This window comes from Brachycentrus maculatus, unplaced genomic scaffold (genome assembly GCF_059751285.1).
Source record: "Brachycentrus maculatus isolate JH-2025_06_01 unplaced genomic scaffold, ASM5975128v1 h1tg000080l, whole genome shotgun sequence".
In the NCBI taxonomy this organism is placed as follows: domain Eukaryota; kingdom Metazoa; phylum Arthropoda; class Insecta; order Trichoptera; family Brachycentridae; genus Brachycentrus; species Brachycentrus maculatus.
The window spans coordinates 1-8,383 of record NW_028280834.1 but is presented as its reverse complement, the minus strand read 5'-3'; positions in this window follow the sequence as shown (position 1 = coordinate 8,383).

The window sequence follows — 8,383 nt, the reverse complement described above, 5'->3', positions numbered from 1 at the left end:
ATATATATATATATATATATATATATATATATATATATATATATATATATATATATATATATATATATATATATATATATATATATATATATATATATATATATATATATATATATATATATATATATATATATATATATATATATATATATATATATATATATATACATTGTGTGCGACCCATCATGACATATCGCTTACTCTTTTCAACAGCGTCATATATCAAAAATCGTCAATTTTCAGTTCTGCACGTTTTCGAAGTGGCCAGAAAATGTACTATATCCCAGCAAAAGCGGCATATTTTAAACTAAATACTAACCCGCTACAGGGCAGAAAGTGTTGTTTTTGCATTTTGAATAAAACGTATTGTTTAATTATTTTTTTATATTAACTAAATATTTTTCAAATGGAGAAAAAAAATTTAGATTTTACCGAAAAAGATCTGTTGCACAGTAAAAAGTTCAATAAACGGCTTGATATTTATTTTTAATACATTGTGTTATATTTTTAAACTTTTAAAACGATCTCTTGAAAAAATAATGTTTTTTTTTAAATATGATTAAAACGTTGTTAAAGGAGTGAGCGATATATCAAAAAAATTATGTATTTACATATAAACATATGATTTTAACAGAAAACAAAAAATATATATTAAAATGAAAAGAATTAGCAATTAAGTATGTAGGTAGGTAGGTACTATATGGGTTATATGTTTAAAAATTTTAAAAGAAGATGCTACTTAGATCTGTTTTTTTTTTAAATAAATAAATTGAACAATATATAATTTTTTGACATCTCATCAAAGATGAAGAAGAATATGGAAGTCTGGGCATTTACGGGGCTTACGACCGTCATAGGCTGGTTTAAGTGATCACTTTACACACGTGTAACGTTCACCAATTCTACCCATTATTGACAACCACACTGCTCAAATTCTTGGAAGTTCTATATATATGAACCAATTTAGAAACCTTGTTCATGAATCACTAGAACTTCACTAGAGACATCTATTGGTGAGATGTAAAATAAAATTTTAAATCGACACAAATTTAGATAATTAGTGTCAATGATAATAATCTTTGTGTAATGAATTATACAGTTAAGGAGCAATGAAAAATGAGAAATTAAAAACTGAAAGGTTGTGTACCCCTGACTAGGAATGATCTCCTTGCTGGACCAGAGCTAGTAATACATACTTCCATAACAGATGATACTAAGTCCTAAATACATATTACGTGAAATTACAATTCTTAGGGGTTCGCCTTCTGTAATTGCATGCTTGGGTCGGCCGATAATCCTGCATCTCGGGCAGGGTCCACAACCACAGACACATATGTCAACTTCTTTCCTTGTCTTCTTCTTCTTTAGTTAGGGCAGAGTCTTATTATTCTCTGGTCTCCTCCTGGGAGGTGGAAGGTCAACTGTCTTTCCTTGTCATTTTGGATAATTACTATTTATCATTAGAATCCTAGCTGTCCATCAAACCTCCTCCCTCTACCTCCTCCCTCTACCTCCTTCCCTAAACTCCCTTTTTCCTTTGCCCTCCTTATTATCATCTTTTGTAGCGAGTGTTTTTCCTAGAATTTTCACTCATGAATTACATGAAATTATAGTAACTTTAAACATAAAGAGTAAATCCACTCACAAGTAGGCATAGGCTATGAAACTTATAAAGTTGAAGCCTGAGTAGGGACATGATAAACGGTGTTGCATAAGCCGTAGCTAGATTTCAGAGTCACTTGGACGTTAGGTAATTCAAAAATTAAAAAAAAAATTGATCGTCATTCATGGGTAGAATTGGTATGTTTTGTTTAAATGTTCAAGTACTATCTACCCTCTGATTGCAAACAGCTATATATGGTATCAAACGTTTTGATCAATATCACTAGTCTGTTTTTGGTTGGTTGGAAGATATTCGTTTTCAGCAATAAGCCCGCCAATGTAGGTATTTTTTTTTCTGTACATGAAGTTTAAATAAGCATTATCCATCAAACCAAGAAGGATGAAATTAGACGGAATGCTGTTGGCAAAAGATCTCTCAGTGCGGCAAAACCATGTATGTTAGATGTTCCCATGGTGATATAAGGAAAGGGTGCAAGACTGAGATGAGCACTATCCAGCAAACTAAGGAAGGCGGGTTGGGATGGTTTGGGAAGGATGAGAGTAGACTGGATGCAGTCGGGATGCCATCTCTCAGTGCGGCAAGACCATGTATGGTAGATGTTCCAATGGTGATATAAGGAAAGGGTGCAAGGCTGAGATAAGCATTATCCAGCAAACCAAGGAAGTTGTATTGAGATGGTTGGAGAAGGTGTAATTTTGGTGTGGAGATCCGGGCTGGTCCAGTGCAGGAATGGGTGAAGGATGCTGTGTTATGTGGAAGAATGGAAGTGTTCTCTCACGGGAAGTGGAATACACCATGATTGGAAAGATAGGTAGGTACATATAAGTTAGTATGTGTTAGCAGTTTCTGAGGTAGGAATGACAGTTTATTTATTATTATTCTTCTTCTTCTTCTTTTTCTAGATCCTAAGGATCTGTTTGTGCCTCCGCTTGTAGCTGTTGAGATATTGACTCCCAGCTGTCTTTCCACCTTTAAGAAAGTCTGCCTGGGGGTCTGCGTCCTTCAGGGATTCCTCGAAGGGCGATACGTGGAAGTCTGTCATCTGACATTGTGTTAACATGATCATTCCAGTATCGCCTTCGTTGTCGTCCCCACCTCACGATATCCACCGTCTTACACATGCTCCGGATGTCGGTATTTCTTACTCGGTCTCGCAATGTGTTTCCGGTTATGGATCGGAGAGTCTTCATCCCGGAGGTTCGAAGTCGAGATTTTGTTCTAGTTTATTTCAACTTCCGCCTCCGTAGTGCAATGGTCAGCACGCTCGGCTACCGTTCTGGAGGTCCCGGGTTCGATTCCCAAGGGGGTTAAAATAAATATAAGTGATTTTTTCAGTGTCATATTTATTCAATATTACCCTGGACTGGTACCTGAAGCGGAAGGCTGATCACCTTTCCTTCGTGTGTTAACGATCAAGATAACACTGCGTTTATATGACGCGGTGCCCTATGCACCATTGGGGTGCGGATAAGGGTTTTATTATTGTTTATTTATTATTATTTCAACTTTATTATTTACTTAAAAAACATGTTTTTCTGGACATATACCGTTCTTCCTCTGAGGATAGTTTTAAATAGACGTATTGTCCTTTTTATTATAAACATACGATTTATACAGACCATAACATTTATGATTCCCATGAATTACACGTTTTCCCAAAATATTATAATTTTAAGGAAAATATCAACATTTATTGGTAGGTAAGTCATCTGCTCAACTAACGAACTATAAATTAGAGAAAAAAATTATTTAATTTTTTAGATTTTTTAATGAGATGAGAGCATGTAAGTCATTTTCAAGGCTTACGACCTGTCATCGTCATTTTTCTTCAATAACTAAAACTAACTAACTAACCATCATGCCGCTTCCCCGCAGGGGTAGGCAGAGAGAATAGAGCGCCACACCACTCTGTCCTTGCAAACATTCTTCGCCTCTTCCAAGTTCATGCATCTCCTCATACATACCCGCCGATTGTTACGACTCCTAACCTGACCACTTTCAAGTATTTGGCATACCTGATCGTGCCATGTTTTTCTCGGTCTTCCTCTGCTTCTTTTCCCAATTACATTCGCCTCATAAATTTGTTTTACCGTTCTTTCCTCACTCATTCGTTCTACATGTCCAAACCATCTCAACACACCTTTCTGAATTTTATCGATAATGCTTGTCTCAGCTTTGCATTCCTTCCTTATTTCACATCACATCACTATCATACATCGTTTTGTCGCACATTCTTCTGAGAGATCGCATTTCGACTGCATTCAGTCTACTTTCATCCTTCTTTTGCCAACTCCATGTTTCACTTCCGTACATTACAGTTGGAACCAGGACTCCGTTGTGCACTGCCAGTTTAGCTTCCGCTGATGGGTTTTTATTTGCCATAACTGATTTCAGTGCACCATTCACTTTGTTCCCAGCATTCAATCTCTGAATCTCTTCACATTGGTGAATATATATGAAATTATTCCTAATTGGAGATAATCCAGATTTAACAAGTATTTGGACACACTCAAAAGGTTGTATATGAGGAACTTTCCATACACAGTTGAGACGCAGCCACCCAGGCCATGAATTACAGCGCCCTCCTGTGAGTGGCTCGTCAATTACGCCCTATTGTTGGCAACCCTTCAGCCACACACACTCCGAGAGAACTAAGAACCCTTACCCAGTATTTTTTCATCCCTACGCTAGGAATTGCTACTTGCATTTCATCCCATCAATACAGTTATCTGGTTGGTTTAGTCTAGTAAAAATTATGTCTTAACTAAACGAAACTAGGGTCATTTTGAGTGTGTCCAAATGCTTGTTCACAAAATCTGGATTATCTCCAATTACAGGAGTTATTTTCATATTATTTTTTGACATCTCATCAAAGATGAAGAAGAATATGGAAGTCTGGGCATTTCTTTCTTCATTTTGATGAGATATCAAAAAAATATTATGTAAATAACTCCTGTAATTGGAGATAATCCAGATTTTGTGAACAAGCATTTGGACACACTTAAATGCTGTAAATAAATTATCTGGTCAAATTATATGCTTAAATAATAAAAATGAAAGTGGTATTTTCTAGCTTTTGTCATGTGTGTGATTATAATGCAGGATTCGGACTTCACATACTAATATAAGAGTTTCTGCTTAGTAAAAAGCTCCTTTACACCTCACCAATAGATGTCTCTAGTAAAATTCAGTGATTCAAGAACAATGTTTTTAAATTGGTTCATATATATAGAACTTCCAAGAATTTGAGTAGTGTGGTTGTCAATAATGGGTAGAATTGGTGAATGTTACACTGTAAAATGATCACTTAAACCAGCCTATGACGGTCGTCAGCCCCGTAAATGCCCAGACTTCCATATTCTTCTTCATCTTTGATGAGATGTCAAAAAATAATATGAAAATAACTCCTGTAATTGGAGATAATCCAGATTTTGTAAACAAGTATTTGGACACACTCAAAATGTTGTGTATATATATATATATATATATATATATATATATATATATATATATATATATATATATATATATATATATATTTATATATATATATGCTAAAATAGCCGGATATATATTTTTAAAGTTTTGTAAGGGAAGGGTAATGAACTATTACCTAACCATGAGTATTTCAATGTTTTAGAAGTAGTACATAAACCCTGATGATGACAAGGTTCTTGTCGAAACCGGCAGGTTAAAGTGAAGGTACTAATAATAAAAAGTGGTTAAAACAAAGTTGTTTAATTATATATAGTTCATAAAATGTGCCACAAAGTATGTCCGAAAACATTCAAGAAATATATAAATTTATTTAAAAACTGAATATCATATGTTACATACAAGTTAATGTAATCAATTCCGAGTTGCAGTCTGTTCCGTACAATAATACATATAAGCGATTCAATGTGGTCACATTTTGAAACAGGATTGAGGCTTTTTGTTGACAAACTCACTTACTGAATATTTATTTATTTAATAATAATAATAATAAATTCAATTCAATTCAATTTCAATTCAATTCAATTTATTCAATAATTAATATATACATTACAAACAAACATTTAAGGCGTATACATTTAAAAAAAAAATAAATAAATAAAAAATTACGCAAGAAGACTCTTGTTAAATGTGTAGAAGAATCTCGCTTCGGAAAACTCCTTCGGACACATGGAACAGATCAATATCCAATGTTGTCTAAAACCCTTATCCGCACCCCAATGGTGCATAGGGCACTGTGTCATATTAACGCAGTGTTATCTTGATCGTTTACACATGAAGGAAAGGTGATCAGCCCTCCGCTTCAGAATAAAGCATTAAAAAATTCTCTGTCAATTAAAGGCATCTATTTGAACATGGATTTCATCGACTCGATTTTAGCTTCCGATAAGTTTCGCTTATTTTTATCTGGTTTTGGACTAATTTTACTTATAAATGTGCTGTATGATGCTGGATTCAGAGAGATTGGACCGTTGTTTCTGGTTTGAACGTTAGTTGCTAATATGTTTACGTTGGACCATTCCGTGTTTATTGCATGACTTGTTTTAAATGTCACTTGAAAGTGATTTTTTGTGAAATTAAGAACTGTTACTTTAGTAAATGGAATATTCGTATATATGAAATATTTTGAGCAAGGGGTAAAGTCTTTAAAATCGTTTCTTTTGAGAATTACAATACGATATGATTTCGAAGTGTTTATCTGTTTTAACAGCCTTAACAGGGAAAGAGTAAAGATACTCTGACACTTTCAAAATACTCTCAATTCTAGAGTGTACATTATCCACTTCTTCATCTTGAGGGGAATAAAAGCGTCCCCCCCTTTGTCTATGTTCCCTCTGATAAGAAATAAAAAAAAATTAAATTAATAAATAAAAATAAGAAACAGCTACTACCCCCTCTTCAACCTTCAACGTCTTAAGGACCCAACTCTAAAATTTAGAATAAGCTTCACATACGGTGTTTGAAAATGATGCGGAATGCATCGAAACACATGTCACAATAGATTTTAAGAAATAGTGGTATTTACTAAGTAAAACGTTAATTAAAAATGGATAGATTTTACCACAAAGTGACTGCCGAATCAATTAATGAAATTTTTAAAAAATGTTGGCATTTGGTCATTTATTGGGCAAACAAAGAATATGTGGTTAAGGTCTTCCTCTTCTAAACGACACTCGCAAATGGGGGAGTCAAAGACACCAATCCTAGCAATGTGCTCCAAGTGCTTATTTTCCCAGACTTTTCCTCTGTGTCAATAAGGGAAAAAATAATACAAATTAAACTAACTAACCACCACGCCGCTTCCCCGCAGGGGTAGGCAGAGAGAATAGAGCGCCACACCACTCTGTCCTTGCAAACATTCTTCGCCTCTTCCACGTTCATGCATCTCCTCATACATACCCGCCGATTGTTACGACTCCTAACCTGACCACTTTCAAGTATTTGGCATACCTGATCGAGCCATGTTTTTCTCGGTCTTCCTCTGCTTTTTTTCCCGCTAACATTCGCCTCATAATTTTGTTTTACCGTTCTTTCCTCACTCATTCGTTCTACATGTCCAAACCATCTCAACCAACTTTTCTTAATTTTATCGATAATGCTTATCTCAGCTTTGCATTCCTTCCTTATTTCACTATTCGCACATCTATCATACATCGTTTTGTCACACATTCTTCTGAGAGATCGAATTTTGCCTGCATTCAGTCTACTTTCATCCTTCTTTTGCCAACTCCATGTTTCACTTCCATACATTAGAGTTGGAACCGGGACTCCGTTGTGCACTGCCAGTTTAGCTTCCGCTGATAGGTTTTTATTTGCTATAACTGATTTCAGTGCACCATTCACTTTGTTCCCAGTACAAATTATCCAAATATATACTATTAATATGCGAAATATGCAGATCTACTGAAAACCTTTAAATTTAAATGAAATCAAAAATCGTCAAAAATGACATAGGCGTTTTCTTCACTCAGTGCTTCATATAAAATACAATACGAACGGCCGATTTCACTTAGTATGAAGGTAGGTAATGTGCGGTTGGTAAAAAAATGCCACTTCAAAGTGTAATGCGTTTGTATCGGAGTTAATCGAATGCGGTGAGAATTTTTGGGTCACTCGGTTGATAAGAAAACTACGTCCATGTGATTTGTACACAGTATGGGTATGTATACGATATATATTTCTTTATAGACCAACTTTTACTTTGCAGAAAAAAAATTGAATTTGAAATTTCGTTTTATCGTTTTTCGGTTAAGGGGCCAGTCTACTGTAGGACCTATAAAAATATCAGAGAAAGAAATAAGAGATTGGACGCGTATCAGGACTGTTTAGAGCTGACAATTAGGTACTCTCAAGTGGTAGTCGACGTCAGGTGGACCCGATATGACACGAAAAGAAGAAGAAGAAGAAGATAAATAAGACAAAAATAACAAGTATTGACAAGACAAAAATAACAAGTATAATAATAAAACAAGTATTTGGACACACTCAAAATGTTGTATAATAATAATAAAACCCTTATCTGCACCCCAATGGTGCATAGGGCACTGCTTCATATAAACGCAGTGTTATCTTGATCGTTTACACATGAAGGAAAGGTGATCATCCCTCCGCTTCAGGTACCAGTCCGAGGTAATATTGAATAAGTATTACATATAAGACATGCATAGACACGAAAAATATAACTTAATTCTCTCATTTTTACATTTGAAAGAATGAGAGAATTATCAATGCTGGTTAGTACCTAAGTCATAATAACCTAACGTT